The sequence below is a fragment of the Pteropus medius genome, unplaced genomic scaffold (genome assembly GCF_902729225.1).
Source record: "Pteropus medius unplaced genomic scaffold, Ma_sr-lr_union100, whole genome shotgun sequence".
Classification (NCBI taxonomy): domain Eukaryota; kingdom Metazoa; phylum Chordata; class Mammalia; order Chiroptera; family Pteropodidae; genus Pteropus; species Pteropus medius.
The window spans coordinates 1,279,002-1,302,975 of NW_024355206.1; the positions used below are offsets into that span (position 1 = coordinate 1,279,002).

The window sequence follows — 23,974 nt, forward strand, 5'->3', positions numbered from 1 at the left end:
CTGGTTCTGCACCACTGACTCTTTGGCTCTGCATTGCCATCACGGGGCCGCCAGCATCGTCTCGGGCTCTTGCCTGCCCACCATCCTTCCTGCCTCGTGGGTCACAGCCACTTGCTCTTTCTACGATGAACCCTGAGTTTTGTTTCTGGCATTTTTTGAGCCACGGGAGAGATGGATCAGTTTAGTGCCCAAACAAACCATTTCCAGCCCAAGAGGTGAAACGATGATCTGATCTTATTTTCTTATTGGCGTGCTTTGTTTTCAGATAAGTGTGCAAAGCAAATGTGTTCTAGGTCAGTGGGCCTCAACCTCAAGTGGGATCTGCTGAGTTTTGCAACTCATACTCTCCCTGCTCTCCCATGATTCTGATGCTTCGGGCATGGTCCAGTCTTCCCAAAGTCCCGCAGCCCCTGTACCGGTCCACGGGAGAGTGGAACCAACTTTATAACAAACCGTTTCAACGATAGAGACCTCTGAGCCATCTTTAAAGGAGTCAACCACAGTAGCATATTGCTACCCTAACGCTTTCCCGGGAGAGAAGAATTTGTAATGAACCCCTTCCGTGCCTAACCACCATGCTTCCTCAGCCTCCGTCTGAGAGGAACACGCCGTCAGCGCTGGCATTTATATAGTTTTATATAGCACGTGTCTCCCTGGAGCACACATACGATGCAGATTTGTTTTAGGATCTCATTAATCCTCACAGATTTTTTTTTATTTAAGTTTTCGCAGGAGTATCACACCAATATATACATGTTGAAAACACTATTTAAAAAAAAAAATAAGTGCCATATGATTTTCTAACTTCATATGTACATATCATTACCATTCATGTATATGTATATATAAAACACATAAAATATATGTAACATACATAAAACACCGCCCCCCGCAAATGTGCTCGCATTTATCAGCGTTTCTTTCCAGAGCCTTCTTTTTCTCTTTAGTGCCTCATCTTTTTCTTTCTCTTTCCCTTCGTAAGAATTTTCATCTCTCTTTCTTGCTGAAATTCCCACGGGCATATTTTTGGTTCGTTCATGCACTGTGTTTGCTTATTCTTCCTGTGTTCATGGTGACACTTGTCTCACAGTGCTCTAACTGTCGCAGCATCCATGGCTCAAAATCTCATGCCGTCCCTCCCTGCCTTACTCTGTGCATACGATATCTGCGCTGTGTGATATTTCCTCTCTTTAGCCAATTGCCTGCAAACTTTCGAGTCGCTCCATCAATCAAGCAGTAAATAATGCTGATGCTGATTGCCAGCATCTGTTTCAAAGGACAGTGTCACGTAGGAGTTGAGAATATACTCTTCGAGGCCAGACAGATCTGGGTTCAAATTCTACCATTTTTGAGGTATCTGACCATTCTGAGCTGCTTCCGGTGGGTTATTATGTGGGTTCATTGAGATAACCGTGTGTTGTGTCGAGTGCAGTGTGTCTGGGGCACGATGAGTGATCAAAGAGAACAGGCAGGGAACTTGCTCCCTACGAATACTTGGCTGATTTGCACGTGAGTGTCTTCAATGCTGCATAGGAAGAAAGCCTCAGACGAGGCACTCAGGGCCTGAGCCACCTGTTTCTAACTGGTCTCAAGTTGGACCTTTACACGAACCTTGCAAGATCTGGCTTTCGGAGTGGAAATTTAGAAACTCTGTTTACTGCACAAAATGTTGGCATGCTGGAGCTCACATTGCTGAGTTCCTCCAGAGCATGAGCAGCAGCACAGCTAAGCCGAGGGCACCACCACCAGCATCCGCACACCAGGCTCTCTTGCTCCGGCTCAGGTTAATTCCGGGGGCGGGTCACGTGCCCCACAGAGGGATTTGAAAATGTCTGTTAATGGGCATTGCGACAGGTTTGCTCGTCATTTCTCTTCTGCGGAGAGACTCGCTCCCCGAGTCGGGTAAAGAGTCCTCTGTGATCTCGTTGTCAGCCCCTGCTGGCCCTTTAGGCGAGGGGCTTCCATTCTCATGGGATCTGAATCTCTCACTGACGAGACCCCTGCGCTTATTTCTTCCCGATCGCAGTTCTGACGTTTATGGCCGTTCCCTTCACCACCAAGGAATAATAATGGGCAGGGTTTGTAAATTCCTTAGCTGATCATTCAGGGATCGTGGTACTAACACATGTGTCGTGTATAAGGGATGGAGGGGGATGGAGGAACGAGGAGAGATGAGCTGTCCGTCTTCTCCCCTTCTAGAATCTAAGTGAAGTAGGGGAAGGCAAAGTGGACGGTGGTCGATATTTTCACATCATCTTTCCAATACCTGATGAAGAAAGAGGGTTACCATGGTGGTGGCTTCTCTGCGTAGACTCCCCCCTTTTCGGGATGTCCCGTTGCTTCTATTTTCAAAGGAAGACGTGCCCCAGAGCCGGAGTAGAATACGGAGGAAGCGGGGGTCATTTCCAGGGTGATATATAATGTGTTCAACGGTGACCCCCAAAAGGATATGTGTGTGTCTTAACCCTAAGGATTTATCGTTGACCTCGTTTTGAAAAAGGGTCTTTGCAGATAGTATTAAATTTATGATCTCAAGAGGAGATCATCCCGGATTCTCTGAGGGGACCCTAAATCCAATGACAAAAGTCCCTATAAGAAACGGGCGAGAAGATGTACAGACACGAAGGCTGTGTGAAGACAGGGGTAGAAACTCGGGGAGCAGCCACAGCCAGCGGAACGAACGCTCAGGGTCACCAGAAGCTGGGAGCGGTGAGGAGCGAGTGTCTCCTGCAGCCTTCAGAAGGCACAAGGCTCACTCACACCTTGGTTTCAGGCTCGTTTGCCTCAAGGACTGTGAGAGAATACATTCCTGTTGTTTGAAAGTCACCAGGATTGTGGTCATTTATTCTGGCAGCAACAGGAAACGAATACAGATAGCTAGGATGTACTTTGGGGAGGCAGAGTGGCAAATTTCATGGGCTTTGGTGGTGAAAAGACCTGATTAAGATATTAGCTTCTCTGGCCTTCAGCAAAAATACTCCCCGTTCGGTTGGCTCGTTGATAGATTCGTTCATTCATTGTTCACGTACTTCACGATTTGTTCAGTAAACGCATACTGACTTCCTTCTGTGCTCCAGCCACTGTGAGGGGCGTTGTGGTAAGTAGAAGCACTTCCTAGCATCCAATAATTTTACTTCGAAGGAAAAGAGACCAGCTACTACAGTGTGTGTTTGTTAAATTTACTTTTATCTCATTATGGACATTATAATTGGAGAAAATGCTAATTGGAGAACATTTAGAAAATATAGACAGGCAAAAATAACAAAATAAAAATAATGCATTATCCCAACACCAAGGGATTAATCAGTTAACATTTTAATGGATTTCCTTCCACCCATTTTATAAGTAGTTGTACTTTTATGAAAATTTGAATAACGGATCCTACTTTAACATTTCATTGAGTGTTTCCCCATGATATGGAATATTACTTTAAAGTATGGTTGGAATGGCTTTATGAAGTCCTTTCTAGAGAATACTGTTCCCTGATTGGGTGGCTTTTAGGTTTCACTCAAATTTCCTATGTGCACAAAGATAGATTTGTGCCCTGGGAGCTTGTTCTAGGACCCCAGGGAAGGGCCACCTGCTTGAGGGGCATCAGAAAGAGATCGAATGTAGTGGGCACAGTGAGGCCACCTCATGGGGTCATCCTAGGGTCATCCAGGTGAAAACTTCCTGTTTGGGTGCTACCGATCTCTCTCTCTCTCTCTCTCTCTCTCTCTCTCTCTCTCTCTCTCTCCTCTCACCCCGCCTCTCCCTCCCTTTCTCCCTCCCTCCCTCCTTCTCTCCCTTCCTCTCTCTCTCCCTCTCTCCCTTCCTGTCGATTAGCTTTGATTTTCATTAAATAAAAATTAATAAAGAAAAGCACAAAAAGAAAACCAAATTGCTCATAATTTCACTTCTGTGAAACAAACGCTGTTAATGTTTTCATACACAATCGTTTTGCGTCTGTATATAATACGTGTATTTTTGCTTGCCATTTTTGCCTTTTTTTAAAGATCACGTATGTAGGACACACTTTGCATTAATCTGTTTCGTTTCCTCGTATCAAAACTATTCTTCCGAGACATCATTTGTAATGACTATAGTCACTATGTTCTCGTAGGCATGGAAAATAATTCATTTGGCCTCTATGCTGCTGCTGCGATTTTACCTCCTTGCAGGAACGCCTCAGTTCCCAGTCTCTGCTCATGTCATTGATTATTACCTCAGGATTCATTTGCATAAGGGACTTGCTGGTTTTTCTCGCCTTCAGTGAGTTGTGCCAAGTTGAGCTTGGAGAATTGTCCCAACTTGCACTTTTACTTGAAGTGTGCAAAGAGTGTCCGTGTCCTGAACGTCTGTTCTGAATGCCGTAAGCAGGATTACTAAGGCTAGGAATATTTCAGTAACAGCGAGCTGTCTAGTCTGGTGGAAACCTAGAAAGCATGTGAAGGGCTTTGACCAAACAAGCTGAGAGCTTTGAAACTTAATCTCCTGGCAGAAGTACTATCTGGGTATTCCCGTATTTTTGTGTGTTTGTTTGGTTCCTTGTCATTAAAGGCTGGTGACTATTTTCAAAGTGTAGGATGTATCAGTCCAAAGGGAGGCAGTTTTGTGAAAAAAGAGGAAGAAAAAAAAAGAGTTAAATGTTTCGGTAAAATGGAATTCGAACATAACAGATGAAGGACAGAGAGATCAAAGAAAAAAGTCACTCTCCTATCTTGGCCTTTTGACGTAGTGAGAGGACTTCTTGACGGCTTTGTGACGAGAATGAAAACCACCATTTATCGAGTAACTATTATGTGCTAGCTGTTTTTCTGACCTTTCATTGAATGTCTATAACAGTTCAGGTGGGTATTTTAAACCATATTTTAAGGATGAGGAAGTCAGAGATGGGGAAGGTCATGTACCTCATCCAAGGGCACACCGTTCGTAAGCTGCAGGTGTCCCTTCTCGTCTGTGGTGTGGTTTCTGCCGTTCCAGTTACCTGTGGTCGGTCGACTGCGGTCCAAAAATAGTAAATAGGAAATTCCAGAAATAAGCAATTCGTGAGTTTCAAATGGCGCGCCATTCTGAATGTGTGATGCAATCTCCTGCCACCCCACTCTGTCCCATCTGGGGCATGAATCATCCCTTGTCTGGCGTCCCCATGCTTTACACGCTCCCTGCCCATTACTCAGTGGCCATCATGGCTGTCAGCCGGACTGCCAGCATCACAGGGCTTGTGTGCGAGTCACACTTATTTTACTTAAGAATGGCCCCAAAGCACAAGACTAGCGATGCTGGCCATTTGGATACACCAAAGAAAAGCCGTTAAGTGTGCCCTTTAAATGAAAAAGTAAGAGTTCTCAAAGAAAGAAAAAAAATTGTAAACTGAGGTTGCTGAGACCGATAGTAAGAATGATTCTTACGTCTATAACATTGTGAAGAAGGGGAAAGAAATTTACGCTCGTTTTTGCCGTCGCACCCCAAACTCCAAGAGTCACGGCCACAACGAGTGACGAGTGCTCAGTGAAAGGCTTTGCATTTCTGGGTGGGAGACAAGAACAGAGAACGTGTCTGAATTGACAGCTGCACGTCGGGCTGGAAAGCGCTGAGCCTGCATGAGGACTTCAGCGAGGGACCCCCTCCCCCCGAAACGAGTGACCCCCAAGCCATTTGCTGCAAGTAAGCAATGGTTCAGGAATAGGTTGGGGCTGAAAAATACAACGTTTGCTGGAATCGTCATGTCTTCTGATGAGGAAGCTGCTGCCGTGTTTCCGGCCATTGAGCAGCAGAGTCGGTGAGGGTTCAGTGCTCTCCGTGGTTTCCAGCATCCACTGGGGGCTCAGAACACACCCCCTGTGGATAGAGGCGGTGCTACTGTCTAGGGTGGGGAGCAAAACGCGCATCGGTTGCATCCGGGTCCCCTGCTCTTCCTCCCGCCCTTCACGGGACGTGTGGACCTTCACGAGCAGGATTCTTGGTTCTCGTATTAACTCGTCTCTCTGGGGCCCAGGGCACAGTGGGCCTGGAATGACACAGGCAGGAAATGCCCAGCAAGGCTACCTGTTTTGCACATTATTGTCTGCAAATTCTGCCAAACTGCTATCTTAGAACTAGATGGAACTTCCTTCCCTTGTCCACTCTACTGAAGTCCCCATCCAGCGTCTCGGATAGTTTCAGCTTCAAGACTTCAGTGCATTAAACTTGAACGACTCATTTAATATAGTTGAGGGGTAGAAGGCAAGGGGCAAAGTCGTGTTTGCTTCTAGAGAGGTTAAACATTTAATAGAAGAAGGAATAGAGAAACAGTTCTAGAACTGAGCTCAAGAGGGGGACCCCCTGCGTTTTGAGCTTCACCCGTTTTCTACAGCTTAGGAAACCCCGTGCTAAGGAGAAGGAGGACATGAATTCCTGACCCGTGACTGCGCTGCGTTAACCTGCTTTGGTAATATGTTTATAATCTTTTTGAGCTCCTTGGAGGAAAGATGCAATATGAATATAAAATAATAACAGAGCTAACCTTCAAGCACGTCCTGAATGCCCAGGTGCGCTTTGAGGCTTAATGAATTTTGTGTTAGTAAAATATTCTGAGACGCCATTTGAAGAGAGTGAGACAACACAAGCGGTTATCAATTATTATTATTATCAGCTCCTGCCAAGAGTCATGGAGATCGATGGTCTCTGCCACGTTTTATCCCCAGGAGTGGAGCTGCAGGTGCCAATCCAGTGCACAATAAATGTCTCACCCCTTGGACGGATTAACTCTACGCTGGATTAAAAGAAAAGAATGATTTCCCATAATCTATTCTGAAGGAATTACTTTTCCCTCCTCCTGCTTCATCGGGTGACTCTTGGTGTACATAATAAAAACAAACTGCTGGCTTTGCAGGACCCTTGTGTCTCATATGGAGTAGGAGAGCAAAGAAACTTCATGGGTTTGGACCCCCTATATAACACGAGAAGAGGCAAAAGGAGGGGGGTAGTTTCGTTTTTCCTATGGCCGTTTTGCCTCCTTGCAGTCAAATGTGCCAGCACCCAAGACATGTCTACGAAGTCTATATAGAGTCAACGCTGACCAGCGTTTTTTATCAATGATCTTATTTTAAGTGCTCTTCACTATGCCAACAGAAACTTCAGCAGCCAAGCCAAAATACGTTTCGCCCTTGCCTCAGGGAGGCGTGGGGGAATGTTGGTGGCTGTTTAACTCTGCCCCAATCACTGTCTATTGTCATCGCCCGACAAACACAATGGAACGATTTGGGCAGATGGAATGGTTCAAGTGCATCTCAAAAGCGTTCAAGTGCATCTCAAAAGCGATTACAGAAAAGTGTCATTGGTTTTCAAGATACAAACATTTAGCGGTTAAAATAAACAAGCTTCTGCATCCCTACAATTATCGCTCGCCAGTGCAGATGCTGCTTAAATGACTCCCAGCGCATCTTGAATGCTGTGACGATGTCTCCAAATGAAGCTCCTTGCTATTTTAGCCCGAGAGGGAGCCGTCGGCACTCAGCTGAATGAGCTCATGACACCGTCCTCTCTGTTTGCCAGCAGAAGTTTGAAGGACAGGTCCAATCAGGTGAAGGAGGACCCGCTGATTTGGTGCAGAAATGGATTTGTTTATATCTCGTCACGTGTCTGTCCAAGAAGAGACTTTCTCTTTCATCTGCCAGCCAATCACAGCCTACCCGTGTCACATCTGGCGTGAGCAGCTGCCGAAAGAGGAAGCGCACTCTCTGTCCCCTCAAGCAGCGAGCAAGTGTGTGTAATTGAGAATCTGGAATTGCCAGAATGCACAGACCGTGGCAGAAACCATAAGGGGGAAGTAGGAGCAGACTTTGTGTGACTCGTCAGGGAGTCTGAGGTGGGAAGAACCACACAGAAGGGAGCAGGAATTCAGCATCATCTGTGCATCGACAAAGAAGTAACACATTGTCACATGTGTCCCGTGACGCCTGAGCTACTGTTTCGTCAGACGAAGATAAGAAAAACGTAAAGTAATCTTAACGTTTTCCCAAACTGAAAATGCCAGCGATCGTTTATGAATCTGGGAGGCGTTGTTTTGATTCTGACTAAATCTCTCCTGAGCTCCAATTTATTCTTTAAGGAGGCATGTGGCAAGTTAAAATAGAAATTAGTTTGTTGCTTCTACGTTTCCATGCAAAGTCGCTCCCCTTAGCACACTGGAATGCCATCACCTGAGTAGGATTGGCATTTAAAGGACAGCCTATTATCGATTTATTCCATATCTTCTCAAGAAATTCCAAATTTTTTCATCTCTCTCTTGGGGTCTATTTCCTTCAAGTTCTATGACTGGGCTACTCAACCAACATGGATGCTATGAAGTTGCTCTGAGAACAGTTTCAAAGCTTTGGGTGAGGTTAATAGGAATTCCTGGAGGTGAGTGAAAAGTTGGAAAAGTTTCCTCAATTGTTCCAATCTTCCTTACCTTTTCCACACTCCGCCCCCTACTCAGAAGCTCTTTCTTTGTGAGTTTCCACCCGTTCTTGGTTTGTGAAGGCATAGGGCAACTAACGAGCCTCAGCGACCTCTGATAACTCGTTGCAAAGAGCGGAGCAGAGCCCATGTGAGGCCAAGTGCAAAGCAAGAGGCAAAGTGGACGGTGCCACGTGCTCCAGTCAGAGCCTCCTGAGCAGGGCGTTGGCTCATGTACTGATGATCCTGTCAGGTTCTTGATGGCCCTGATGACAGCATGCTCAGGACAGGCACAAGCAAATGATCTTCTCGAATGCTGAGACTGCAGGTTAGCATCTCATGATACACTGGTTTTAATGTGGTGATTAGAGGAGGTGTTAGACCTAGTTATCCAACAAATGTTTGCCGAATGCCAGGGACGTTGCCGTGAACTGAGGCTGTAATGGTGAACCAGACAGACAGAGTCTTCATGCAAAATAAAACAAGTGTTCTGAAGTCAATGCTCGTGATTTCTGATGGGTAATAACTTCTCTCCCAGAAGGAGCTTTGTGAGCGGACATGTGAAGGATGAGAGGGGACAGCAATGGGGTAAGTGCAGTCCGGGGAGGGAAGGAGAGGGGACTCACGTGAAGACCCAAAGCGGACGAGAGTGTCCATCTCTGAAGTGGCAGGTGCCCGCAGTTGGGTTCCCTGAAGAGCAGACTCGAGACAGAGATGTGTGGGCAGGAGGTTTCCTGGTGGGTGTGCTTGGGGGGTCCACGCCTGTGGGGCGTGACAGCCGCAGGACTGAGCAGAGCTGGGACTTGAAGGGACTTTGGGCATGTGCTTTAAATCATCTGTGCCTCCGTTTTCTCTTCAGGAACATCGAGACAATTAAGTTCTTGTCTCAGAGTATCATTGTGAGAACTAAAATAGGAAATCTGTGTCAATTGCTAACAGTATCTGGCACATAAAGATATTCAGTTATTGTCTGTGCAACTATTACTGTATTTGAACAATTAGTATTTAAAGAATAAGAAAAATTTATACTCTCTTAGTCTGCAGTTGCTCAAAAAAAAACCTTATTTTTAAGTTTAAAGTCTTAACATTATAGAAAGTTTTTTTTTTCTGTCTTTCATTATCCTCTGTAAAATTTCCATCATACTCTTTACAGAATCATCTGTTTTCATGCCATTTTTGTGTAGCTCTGTTTTGCTTCTCCGTTTCATTCGACTCTACTGCTTTGCCAAAGAGGGTTTATAATTTGCTATTTTGCATGAGAATGTGACTTCCAAGTTAAATCAAAACTGTAAGAGTATGTCTTTGGGCAGCAATTAAAATGAAATGTTACTCCTTCAGAAACGATGCTGAAGTCAGGGATTTTACTCTTTAATAATTGACATTCATTTTCATGCACGACTGTACAAACAACTCACACATATGCGTGTCATTTTTCATAATTTATTATAATGTATGGGTAAGAAACATATATTATTATTTTTTTTATACTGCTAGGTCTTAAATCTGTGGTCCTTAATTTCTTTCGGATCGTGGATCTCTTCACCCTAGAGAAATGCACATACGCAAACATTTCTGTGCATAAAACTTTTGGAGGCCGTCAACCAATACGGAGGGTTTGTGAACCTCAAGTGAAGGACCCCCAGCTTCTCACTTTTCACGGGCAGGGATTAAATCTTATCTCTATCCTTGTATCACATCTCTACAGAGCCTGGCACATAAATATTCAAACTGATGCATATCTATTTGAACTTGACTTCAGCGAAGGTGAATCCAAAAGGCCTGTCTCCAGCCACGAGTTTTATCATAAATACCAGATACAAACTATACCAACTCAGCTGTTTCTCACCCATGTCTAACTCGAAATATCCAAAATGCACATCTGTTTTTTGTTTTTTGTTTTTTTCTTTTTCTGGACAGAGTATAGCCTCTGGAGACAGAAATCACTCCATCTAGCCCAGGTGACACTGCGTAAGTGTCATGCACGTGTCTCTTCTTCTGTTTCCCAGGGATGTAAATGTGTTCTCCGTTGGGAACCAGAGCCTCAGGCGCAAGTGCTCTGAGCGTGGTACACCCACCCGCAAGCCTGTCAGGGCACACCGCTGCTCCTTGATGAGGCTCAGAATACCATCGAGGATCTTCCCATTCAGAAAAGCCCCCTGAACCTTCAGGCTGGCTCCGTCTCCTCTTCTGCGCCCTCTTGGTACCGTGGACACATCGGTCTGGCCTGTTCATCGGTCTGTCTGCCTTCTTCCCAGTCCGAGGGCAGATTTCTCAAGCAAGGAGACTTCCTGCTAGTCACCATTGTACTTCCCAGGCCTTGCACCATTCCTGGTTCATAATAAGTAGATATCTATTATGCACAAGATAGCATTTGCCAAAGGCTTTATGCCACCTGGCCTCTCCTGGTGACATTAGCTGGAAGCCTTAGAGTCCTTCTCAACTGCTCTGTCCATTAGCTCGATTTTAACTAATTATCAAGTCAGCGATTTTACCTCTTTAATATCCTTTCTCTCTTTTAATATCATTTTCACTCTTTTATAGTTTAAATTTTTATCATCTCCTACTTAAATTGTAATACTAATTTACTAATCAAATGAGTTTTTTTTTTGCTTCTGGTTCTAACCATTCTGTCTTTCCACCAGAGGTTATTTTCTTGTGATGCTAAATGACAGATAGGAACGTCTTACCCCTTCGTTTAATGGTCATCAACCCATAGGTTTAATGCAAATATTCATGAACCCAACGCTGAACTTGAGCTTTTGGAAGAAACCGAATCCCAGGACTCTGTATATTTAACAAGGTGGCTGGGTGGTTTCGTATCCCCTCAAACTGAGGAGATACCGACCTAAACCATTTTTTCAGACTTCCCCTCAGACTCGTAGATTCAAGTGTGAAACGCCAGGCTTCTTCCCATAGGTTAGGACTCAGGAGATTTGAGGGAGGGCCTGGGAATCTGCATAGTAACCTCCTGCCCAGGTGATTCTGATGCAGGTGAACCATAAAACCGCCATCGGACCACCTGGTCTGAAGGTCCGCACTTCAGAGTCACACCCCACACTCATCACACCTGTGGCTGCGTCTCCTCCTTCCATTTTCTCCCCAAACATCAGGTCCCCAGAAAGACAGATTCGCAAGGCAGCCGGAAGGCCGGGCTTGGACCTTACACCACCCCGGGTTCAGATCTAGGTTCTTCCGGTTCCTTGTTTTGTGAACTTCGGTCAAGTCACCTTCATTTGGAGATAATTATATCCTTGCTGCCTGCCAATCTCGTGCCCAATACTAAATGCAAATAAAACATCGTGCCAATTTTGAGCCAAATGTTAAATGAAATTAAACTCTTGTTATATAGAGTAAGAGTTCTTAGTATAATATATGGCACGTTATAAATTCTACATAACGCTATTATTTGTTATTCGCAGATTTTCACCTCTTTATTCCTTTGCTTATACTGTTTCTTTTGACCTTCTCCTTCTTGCCCGCCTTCTTTTCCCATATGCTTCTAGGCCCGGGATATAATTCACCCCTTTTCTGAAACCTGCACACACTCATCTGGCCTCTCCAATCCCATACCTAGGGAAAAGTCATTCTTCCCTAACTTCTTTCTGCTTTGCCAACAACATCATCACGGTTTTGGTGCCGTGGTATTACGGTCATGCGTCTGTCCGCCTCGCCGCCTGAAGGCGAGATCCTCCGAGACACGAACCGTGTCCATTGAGCTCTGTCACCCCGGTGCCGGGCACAGTCTGTTCCCCGAAGCGAGCACGAGACGACTGTGTGTTGCATGAAGGAAAGAGACGAGCACAGTAAGTCGAGTTGTGATTAGTAAAGAACTTACTAATCTGCGAGAATAACTTTTTATGTTATTTTATATTTATATTATTTTATATTTATATTATTTTATATTTATATTATTTAGAAAGGAGAGCTGCGAGAATAACTTTTTATATTATTTAGAAAGTTTTACATTTTTATTTTCTCAGCCTCATTTTTATAAGGAGGATGTCGATGAATGCAAGTGACATTCTTGTGTCTTTTGGGGTTCAAAGGCTCTCCCTCCCTCCTTGCGTCTCCCTGCTCGAGGACACCTGGCTCTCAGCTATGCCTGTCCGCACCGACCCTCCTCCTGCTCACGCTGTTATTGAACTGGGATCTCTGCGCACTGATTCCTGGTGACCGTCGGCAGCGGCTTTCCCTGGCGGTCTAGCTCCCAGCTTGAGTCTTCAGTGCCATCCCTACCTTTAGAGCTTTCCATATTCTTCTGCTAGGTGTTCATCTCTGTCATTTCACCCTGTAGGATCCAAATGGTACCGCACGGCCCTTCGGTGGGCTTGGCTGGCGTCCGTCGTTGCCCGCGCTCTGTAGCGTTAGCCACTGTGCTAGCCCGTGGGCCTGCCAGCTCTTTCTGGCTCTGATCTGCAGGCTCCCGTGACCTCCCAGAACTGGCACCAGAGGGCATTCTATAGTCGGAAATGAGAGAGTGGAAAGGTCGGGTCATAAGGGGATGACTGCGAAGTGCAGCATTCATCCAGAAACAAGTTCGGGCCACTCGGAATCCTCTCCCTTCCCACTGAGCTTCTTTCCTCCAAGGACAGCTGCTCCCAGCCCATGACAGCCAAGATGAAGTCCTAAACCCCACGGTGCTGACAGCGCAGTTGACCCCATGGCCAGTGAGCAGAACAGTGGTGACCACGGTAATTCATGAATGAGGTGGCATCAGGGACTCACCAGAAACCTTTTACATGGGACTGGATCACTGTAGAATATGTGACTCATACAAATACTTCTTAGAGACCCACATGTCCTTGGTAATGAGACGAGCTAAAATTTTGAAGAGAAAAGGCCCCTCATTTCTTTCAAATGAACATGGCTTCAACCGAAAGGGAAGCGAGGGCTCAGATGGCCAGGAGGCCCAGCCCCGTGCCGGACAGCCAGGCTCACGCATTGAAGTAGCTCCTCAATCCCATTTATAAAGGACACGGGCAAAGGGTGAATATCATTTTTCCTGCAATTGCCCAAGAACCCGTCCCACAACACTGCCCCCAGAGTTGAATATTGAATTTATCTTTCCTTTAAGCAGCCAGACTTACTTATTTGGAATTAAGTGTCTGAACTGGTGACCCTTGGAAAGTGGGAAAAAACCAGAAGCCCACCTAATGGAGTGACACATGTCGGACCTGAGAGAAGGCTGGTTTGCAAGGCGAGTCCGTCTTGTGTAAAGGGCCTGGGTGCCTTCCCTCTTCTGCTTTTGGCTAAACGCGTGGCTTTCACCTGTCTGAAGCGAAGAATGAGAGCACTAAACGTTGTTAACTGATCCTGAACTTTTTATTCAGCCCCCAAATTGGTTTCCGGTCATATTGGCCCACATTTTTAGTTGTGGTGTTTCAGCCAAACAACAGCTGGGAGCTGACAGCTGCAGCCCGCGAGAGCGAACACGCGAGCTCCTAAATGTATAAAAATGATAAAATGACTAGACATATAGGTTTCTAATTGCAGCCAGCATTCTGCAGCTGGGAAGTCACCAGAAGATATATACTCTGTGTTGTAATCCAGCAATTATGAGCTCCACCCCAACCGAAAAGCACTTCCTTTTTCCTGCCCTCCCCACCCCCCGACCCCCGGATCGCTGCCAAAATGCGAAGTCCATTTCCAGCCTGCACACTGTGTTCACTTCTTACTAAGGAGCTGACGCAGCTCCAGAATTGTAAATCCAGCCAAGGACTGAGACAGGGAGCTGGATCAGTCGAAGTCTGAGAGGGACGTGATGACAGGGTAATACCAGGAAATAAGGCTCAGAGGCGGGCCTACGACGAGATCTGCGGGGTCACAGAGGCGGGCCCCAACCCAGCACCACCTGCGACGCCAAACGCGAGATTCAAAGCACGTCGTTTCCTCTCGTCAACTTTCCGACGCGCCCCCCCCTCCGTCTCCTCTTCCTCGCCTCTCTCCCTTCCCACCTCTTGTCCTTTCTCAGTACGTGCTCTCTGTCTTCAAACAGCCACCGCACGTCATCGCCCCTCTCTGCCGGGCCTCTTCCGGTGACGGGGGACCATCCATCCTGCTCGAGAGGGCTTTCCTATTCCTTAGTAGCAGAAATGCCCCCGATATCAAATATCCATCCTTCTGTCTCCATAGTTAATCGTCCAAGTGTTTGTTCTTGACTTGGGGGGTAAAAATAACCAACGTTTCTAATTCGTTCTCTTCTGCTTAAAATTTGGCTTTCGGGACTGTCATTTCACTGTGGATCTAAAAGCCGAGGATCTAAAAGTCCCTGTGCTCCGATTCTTGGAGTGCTGACCTTCGGCCTCTTGGACTAAGCAGTCAATAGTCGAAGGGCAAGGTGGGGAGGGTGCGTGACAAGAAAGGAAGGGTGAAAGACTGTGACAACACGGGCAGAGCGTGAGGGTGTCGCGCTGAGCGAAACGAGTCAGACGGGAAAAGGACCAGAACCTCATGATTTCGCCCACGTGAGAGTGTGAACCAGAAAGCAACGAATGAACAAACAACACAAACAGACTCAGACACGGACAGCAGTACGGCGGCTGCCAGAGGGGAAGGGGTCGGGGGACACAGAGGGTAAAGGGGGTCAATTATAGGGGGGTGGAAGGAGGCTACACTGCGTGGTGAACATACAAGGCAGTACACACATGGTGTATTATAGAATTGTACACTTGAAACATATATTATTAGCCAGTGTCGCCCTGATCACTTTAATTTAAAAAAAGCAAAAGAGCAAAGTACAGCTAAGGTAGTCTAACGCACTATCTGGCCACATTTTGGGGTCCAGGGCACGACACGGACCTGGCTTGTTGCTTTAATATACTAAACCAAAAGCCCCTGAAAAGAAGGAGCCTTCTGTTTATCTTTGTGTTTTCAGGGTTTCACACAGTACCTGACACGTGACACGCACTTAAAAACAACGCTCGTGCAATGAACCCTGAATGAATGAGCTCCAATCAAATCTGGTCGGATCTGTTTGCACTAATAGTAATGCCCTACATCCGTAACGTTTCCCAAAGAGTTTCCACATGTATTAATTTACTTGATGTGACTATTAGCGAGTTGTCACTTTTTTTCTGCACTTTCACGAATGAGCCAGAAAGCATAAAAATAAACAGTCAATTTGAAGCAGAGCATTTAACCGAAAGAAGAAATGCATAGACTATTAGATATCACGCCTACCTGGCCTATAGGGGTTTAGATCAGAGTTCAGCAGTCCACTGCCAGGGAGCCAAATCTGGCCTGTGGGCCACGTTTGTAAATAAAGTTTTATCAGAACTCAGCCATGCTCATTCGTTACGTAATGTCCGTGCCTGCTTTCAGACTGCAAAGCAGGGTTGAGTAGTTGTGAGAGGTGGTCAGAAGATATTTACCATGTGGTCCTTGACAGAGAAACTGTGTTGACCTCTGGTCTAGATTGTAATAATAGCAGGGTACACATGTCAGTTTTAAGGATGTCAAAGAAACCAGGGCCGTTCTGTTTCCCTTTGGGACCCCTCTTGATTGATGCATGGCATTTTCTGATGATCTGGAGAAATAATCAAGGAGTAAGTGTGGGAAAGTTAATAAAGAACAAAATGACACCATCCTCTTTAAACAACACACGAGTAAAGGCGCACTACAGTATCTAGCGTTTTTCACTCCAGTTTGTTGCGATACCTCAAATCCTCAGTAAATGGCGTTTCTGGGGGTCCATCGTTCCACGAGGCAGCCGTGACATCCCACTGGGGCATCCCAGGCTCCCTCTTCATCTCACAGGTTTTGTTATCTCTGCACTCGAGAATCATTCCAGATACAGCTCTGCCGGAAGTAACACATTACAAATGTCCCGTCTGACATGAAGGAGAAGGAAAGATTGCTTAGTCATATAACCTGGGGCAGAGGCCGGGGCGATGTGAGGATTTGATTGCTTTTTATACGGAATTTCAGCCAATACCATTTGGATGTTTTCTGCATGTGTGACAAAGTTATGTGGTACACCCAATTTCTGATCTTGTCCTCTTGTAAATCGACTTGCTTCCTTCGGCGTATAAATCCGACGGATCTCCGCTCTGCTAAATCACATACCACGGGATCATCTCCTTTCGATCTATCGATATTTAAGTATTTCTTGCCTGTTGTCATCCCTTCTATTTTATCTGTATTTGAAGGTTTATTAATATTTAAAACATCTTTTACAGTAGTTTTGGAAGGAATTTCTAAAATAGATGACAGCGTATATTCAGTCTTCAGTGTTTAAAACAAAAATCCTTTCCATTAAGATGTTACAGACATTGGAAATTCTATTAGCAGAAGATAAAGTCCTTCATTTCATAATTAGAAAAATTCCAGGGAGACATAACACATTAACTTATAATTATAAATGGCTGTTGTGCTTTCCTCTTCATAATTGACCCCCAGTTCAGAGTTGATTGCTTCCAAATCCCTGTTATATCTGACTTCACACATTTACGGTTTTTGGTTAGCGGGCCTCGATAACTAGACTGTGAAGTAGTTAGGATTATGTTTAAGATGCTTTTGCATTTGAGCATCTTTAAGACCCATCACAGTACTCGCTATGAAGAGGTTGCCTCATAATTAGCTTCTTCAAGAAAACCGAATAACTTAGAATCAGAATTAACACAAAAACTGGCAGTTATGACAAGAGTGTTTCTCACCCACTGGTGAGAAATTTGAACCAGATGTTCACTATGTTCCCAGACATTCCTTCCAGGTTTGTTACACGATTTGATTGATTATTAGGTTTAGAAACTGGCATCGTGTGGAGATTACAACTTGGAGTAATGATGAAGTTACAAAATCAAATGTTTTTATATTCCTTTTATTGTTCAAGGTGTTTTAATCCTCACACATCCTCGCAGTACTGGAGAGATGAGAGATGTATTTTATTTTGTTCTTGTATATTCTTTCAGAGAATACAAGATACTGGTGAGGATACTCATCATTAATTTTGGAAAAAAAAAACACGTTTCCTATTTAACGTTATTTTCTGTGAAACTATGAGAAGCAAAGAGAGGTACCTGGGAAAGCTTTTTAAAGGGATAGTGAAGCACGGATCAGATGCCAGTTGCCAAAATACAAACCTAAACTTTTCTATTTTACTCTGCTCCTAAGGAACACCTCTGTTTTTCAAAAGGCAGTAGGAAAGGGCTTGGGCCGGCACACCTCCATCCTCAGAAATAGCCTGTGTACTAGAGCCCCTGGCCTCACAGAGACATAAACACACCTCTTTGTCCAAGCCCATCATTTCCACCAGAAAATTCCTCCAGCTTCGAGCTCTATCATCTCTAGTATGTTGAATGGAGAGGGTAAAGGGACCTCTATTTATTCTCTTTGTGTATAGAAAACAACATGGTGATTTAACACGAATGGTTAGACATAATTATAAGCACCCCAGAAATTTTTGCCCATAGAACAGTTGACAACCAACGGTTGTCAGCAAAAGGAGTAATGATCATGTTTGCCCAGAGGAGGAAATCTTCCCATCATTAATTCTGAGAATTGTCCAATCTGTCCTAAGCGAAGCAGGAGGCCTTGGGGTTTTACGGCTGGGCTGGGGCTCTGGAGAAAGGAAAGGTCTGGGTTTGAGAAGGGTTGGGGTCTGTGGCTTTACCATATGAAACAAAGTGAAATGGGGGTAAGGGCCGAGGTTACACAAAGGACTGATTTTAAAGTTGAGGAAGAGATTCCAGAGCAAGATGGTCGGTAGGAGCTGTAAGGATGGCTAATTCAGACTGGGAAGAAGGCATGTACCTTCAGTGAAACTCCATTTATTGTCAAATGTCACATATAGGATGCAATCTCCACTAACTCGTATTATGGTTCACTTCTCCACGAGTTCCATCGAATGAGGTTTTAAGCTTGGATTTGGCTGGTAGGAAGTTTGAATTTCAAACACATTATAAGAAGCTAAAGTTGTAAATAAACCATCCTGCCATCTTAAACTGCCAACAAGATATTCAGCGAAAGTCATGGCCTGGTTAGCAGCCAGAAGATCTAAGTTTCAAGCTAGCAGCAGAAACACTCCATTGTTCTGCATATGATGGGGAGCCAGGGACGTTTCTTCCCCTTCAGCGAGGTCAAATTAATTAACATCAGCGACGTCATCTGCTAACACCTGGCAGCTTAAGGTGTGACTCCCTCGGTTATAGCCACTCTGAGCTATTTTTATGTTAGCTGCGAGAAAGCTGAGTAATTGCAGGGGTGGTGGCCATGCCGACTTGCCAGACAAAATACGCAGCTGAAGAAAGTACTGCTGTTTCTTAATCTAAAGATCACAGAGTTAAACACCCACCACATACTCGGCACTGAAGAGCAGTTATGGGGCCAGCTGTTGGCGAAAGCCCTTGGAAGTTCCTTTTACGACGCATAGGTTTGCGGAAGAAGGCTTTGTCTTTGCCATGTGGCTTCCTGATGATCCTTCGGTTTCAGAGAACTTAACCACATGTTTTGGCCAATCCCTGGAAAAGATACTTAGAGATTCACACTACTGCCAAGAAAGCGGAGGGCAAGTCAAAACGCCTGAATTAATTTAAGCATAGCCCCGAACAAACACGGAGACACAAGACACAGAAAATTAATATAGTTCTTAAAATAAATGCATTCAGTATGTTAGATGCATTTAAGGACGTCATGGCTATGACTCTGGTATATATGAGACAATTAGGGGGAGGGGAGCTGGGTAGCTTAAGAATTTCTAACACGCGTAAGGTCACTCTATTTCATTTCCGATAGATTATTAATAAACAGGAACTTAAGGTATAAAGAAAAAACAAAGTCGAGGTCAGGTTTTTCCAAGCTTCAGTATGTAAATAGGGACACATATGCTGATAGAGTAAAATCTCAGTAATTCAGGGGCTAATTAATGGAGTATCTGGAATATGTAATTTGTTTTATTTAACAATTTTTTATAACCGCATTTAAAAGTTGGTGTGTAATTAATATACCATACAATTTAGCCATTTCAAGGATACAATTAGGTGGCTTTTAATATATTCACAAAGGGGCAAAACCATCGTCGTATGTTATTATTCCAGTGCATTTTCTTCGCCCCACTGGAAACCTCTCCTGCAGTCCCTGGGAATCGCTACGACACTTTTTGTCACTATGCATCTGCCCTTTCTGGACATTTCTTAGAAATACTATTCTTATAGTATGCAGTCTTTTCTATTTGTCTCTTTTCACTTAGCACAGTGTTTTCCAGGTTGTTGCATGTTTCAGTAGTTCATTCTTTTTGATGGCTCAGTCATATTCCATTGTACGGATAGACCACATAGCGTTGATCCATTTGTCAATTGATGGACATTTGGTTTGTTTCCACCTCTTAGCTGCTGTGAATAATGCTGCTATGAAAATTTATGTGCAGGATTTTCTGTGAATATCTTTTTTTCAATTCTCTTGAGTATGTAACTAGAATTGGACCTACTGGGTTATGGGAGACTCTATGTTTGACATTTAATAAAACTTCAGAACTACTTCAAGATAGAAGAACCATTTTGTATTCTACCGAAATGTATAAGAGTTTCAATTTATTTACATTCTCTAACACTTGCCATTTTCTGTATCTTTTATTTTATCCACCATAGTCGGTGTGAAATGGTATCTTATTGTGGTTTCGATGTGCATTTATCTAATGCTTAATGATATTGAGTATCTTTTCATGTGCTTCTTGGTCATTTGCACATCTTTGGAGAAAGGTCTATTCAGATACTTTGCTTATTTTTAATTGGGTTATTTGTCTTATCGCATGTACGAATATTTTGTCCCATTCTGTGGGTTGTCTTTTACTTTCTTGATGGTCTCCTTTGATACTCAAGAGTTTTTAACGTTGATGAAATCCGATTTATCTACTTTTTGTCTTTCGTCACTTTTGCTTTGGGTGTCCTGTCTAAGAAACCATTGCCTAACTTAAGATCACACAGATGTACCCTTGTGTTTATTTTGCTCTTATAGATCTTCATTTTCTCCCACTTCCTTTATGCTATTAACATACGAATTACATCTTTATACAGCCTAGGTACATCAACACCGTTTATAATTAATAATGATGTATCTATCTTTTACATCACGAGAAATAAGTGACAATCACAATACGTTCACGCCGTCTTTTGTATTTTCCTAGGCAGTTACGTTCATTGGTGCTTTTATTTTCTCACGTGGATTCTCATGACTGTCTCCTTTCCTTTTATTTAGGCTTGAAGGTCTCCCTTTAGAATTTCTCATAGTGACGATTCTCGGTTAGTGATGAATTCTCTCAGTTTTTGTTTATCTGAAACTGTCTTAATTTCCTCTCTCTTTTTTTTAAAGGATAGTTTTTCTAAATGCAGGATTCTTGGTTGGTAGTCTTTTTCTTTCTGTGCTTCGAGTATGTCATCTCATTATTTTCTAGCTTAAATTGCTTTCTGAGGAGAAATAAGTTGTTAATCTCATCATGGATCTCTCACAGAGGATTAATTACTTCTCTCTTGCTACTTCCAAAATATTCTTTGCACTTTGACATTTCGATGATGATGTGTGTAGGTGCGAACTCAGAGTTATCTGTCCCGGAATGTGATGCGTTTCTTGGGTGTGTGGATTAATATATTTCATCCAATTTGGAAAGTTGTTGTCATGATTTTTTCAGTTATCCTTTATGCTTTCTCTCTCTTTCCTCTCTTTCTGGGCTTCCCATCCTGTGTATCTTGGTAGGCTTTTTGGTGTCCTAATGGTCTCTGAGAAACTGTTCATTTTGTAAATTCTTTTTTTTTTTTCTTTCTTGAGACTGGATAATCTCAATTGAACTATCTGCATGTTCACTGAATATTTCTTCTGTCTGCTCATATCTGTTGAGTACCTCTAGTGAATTTTTTTTTTCGTTTCAGTCATTGTGAAAAACACAATGACTATTCGGTTCTTTTATGTAATTTCTATCTTTTTATTAATCGAATTTGTTGAGACATGGTTCTCATATTTTCCTTTCATTCTTTAGACCTAGATTTCTTTAGTTCTTTAAACATATTTACAATTGGTGATTTAAATCATTGTCAATAAGTTCAATATCTGGGTTTCCACATGGATAGTTTCTATTAATTGCTTTATTTCCTATATATGTGCCATACTTTCTAGTTCTTTTGCATGTCTCATAATTTTTTTACTGAAAACTAGAAATTTTAAATAACATAATGTCGCAGTGATGGAAATCAGGTTCTTCCTTTATGCCAGAATTTGTTATTTTTTGTTTAATAACTTTTGAGTTCATTCTGTAAAGTCTGTGTTATTTGTCATGTGTGGTCACTGAAGTCTCTGCTTGGCTAGCCGTGTCATCTAGTTCTTAGATGGAGATTTTCTTAGTTGCCTGGAACTAATCAGACCCATAGCATCTGCTGGGGGACAGGTCAGGGTTGTGGGCATGTTGAGGTGTGCCCCCGATACTCAGGGAGTTTATAAGTCTGCCTTAGTCTTTGCTTTCTGTTCATGCAGAAGCCAGGATAGGATGTTCAGGATTGTCTCGGATTGTGACAAGTTTCCCTGAGAAAAAAAAGGCTATTTCCACTTGGCAAGTTCTGAGTTAGGTGAAATGAAAACCAGTTTTGTCGATTCCTGTTGCCTGTGATCGGGGAACCGAGCTGATGTGCTCCCAACGCCGTCTCAACAACACAACCTTACAGAAGAGCCTTGACGCAACTTCCAAGACATTACTGACTAGATTTCACTTGCCATCTGCTGCACTGTCCCTGTCAGAGCCCAGTAAAATGTAAATTCAAAATAGATGACAGAGCGAAAACAGAAAACGACACCTTCCTCATAATTGCGGTTTTTCAATCTGGATTGTGCAGAAGGAAGGTGGGCAACAGGGTCAAAACTCTAAAGGGCCGCTCCTTATCTTGGCGTTGAATAAATAAACAATACACATTTTATTTCCTAAAGTTTCATTTGACATCGTCTCACCTCTGAGGAAGAGTCAGGAAGACAGAAAGCAGATATTACATAGGAGAGTTTTTCCTATGAAATAGGAAAACAGAAAATGCATAAATATCGTTTTGACGATTATTCTCTTTAATAGAGAGTAAGAGTCATATTAACTGTGTTTAGCTTGAAGTGTAAATTTTAGCTTAAAATATACGGTATATCAAGCTAACTTGTTTTTCTGATTCATGAGAACTAACTATAAGAATGTTTTGATTTCTCATATTGATAAAATGACTCCCTGAATAAAAGGATGCACCAAACTACTCACAATAAGCCCATCTGACTTTTTTCTGGGTCTTACTGGAAAGGAACTAATCTAAAGTAACTTCGGACGTTTTGTGCAATATCATGAAGGGAGTCAGGCCACTGATAGGACTAAATTTACTTCTCCATCAGTAAAAAGATGGATCTGACCATTTCAGGAAGGATCCACAACCATACTCAGCCATACCCATTCGGAAAGTAAAATATACTTTAACCGTAAAAATGTTCTTCCTGGGGACTAGAGATTGGAGAATTCATTTAATCATTCATTCATTATCTATTGATAAAGTGCCTGCTATGTATCAGCAGTTATTCTTGGTGCTAAGGATACTGTGGTTGAATACGACAGGTAAGATCCGTGTTACCATTGAGTCTATAGTGGAAAGACACAACGTCCTAAGCTTAAAATGTGTATTACTAAAACGACAGTTTTAAATGCAATGAAGAAAATAACAGAAAGGAGAGATTAGAGGGTAATAGGGTTGGCTGATCTGAGCAGAAAGGTTCTGTCTGATAAGACAACATTCAAACAAATATGAGAGAGAAACTCAGAAAAGAGACTGTCAGGTAGATGGAACAGGAAATGCAGACACCATGAGGGTGGATGGGCACAGGAGATCTTCTACCAGAGAAATCACAGTAGTCCGAGGCTGTCGTGTGCAGAATAGACGGCCAGGAAAGAAGCGAGGGCTGGTTAAGGACGGAAGCAGTTACAAAGCTCTTGCAGGGGTCTAGGTAAGGGATGGTGGTGAAGGGGGTGAGTTGTAGTCGGTTTCTAAATATATCTTGAAGGCAGAGTTTGTCAGGTTTGCTGGTGAATGAGATTAGGGTATAAAATAAGGAAGTGTCAAAGATGACTGTAAGATATGTTGTCTGAGCGATCAAAAGAATGGGAAGCCATTCATTGAGAAGAGAGGGTAGTCGGTGCTTTATTTAAGAAGGCTAATCAATGGTTCCTTTGCCTTTTTAACTTTCCAGAATTATATGCATGCGTAATTCAGCTGATATAGGCTGCAGAGGAGTGGTGTGAGAGTCAAGCCAACAGAAGACCTTTTCTGCAAGAAAATGTTATGGGGTACAATTGAGAATGAGGACCAATGATGAGAGAAAAGGCAGTAGCAGAAGATTGTGTTTTAGGTAAAAACTTTTCACACTTCCTCCAGGCCACCTATTTTCAATTTGGTAAAAAATCTGGGTTCAAATTCTTACTTGAAATATGTGACTGTGGACAGTCACATAAACCTCTGGACTGCAGGTTTTTCAGATAGGAAATGGAGATTTTTGAGGATTAAATGATAAATATAGGTTTTTTTTTACTCTTTTCAATTTCCTTTGTATGCTTTACTAAAAGTCTCAAGAAAGATAG

At 43.4% G+C, this 23,974-nt stretch overlaps 1 protein-coding gene across 1 annotated transcript in view; it reads left to right on the forward strand.

Annotated features, from left to right (window-relative positions):
* Window positions 1–23,974, forward strand: part of AGBL1 (AGBL carboxypeptidase 1) — a 535,540-nt gene that overhangs the window by 414,785 nt on the left and 96,781 nt on the right. The window lies entirely within an intron of this gene.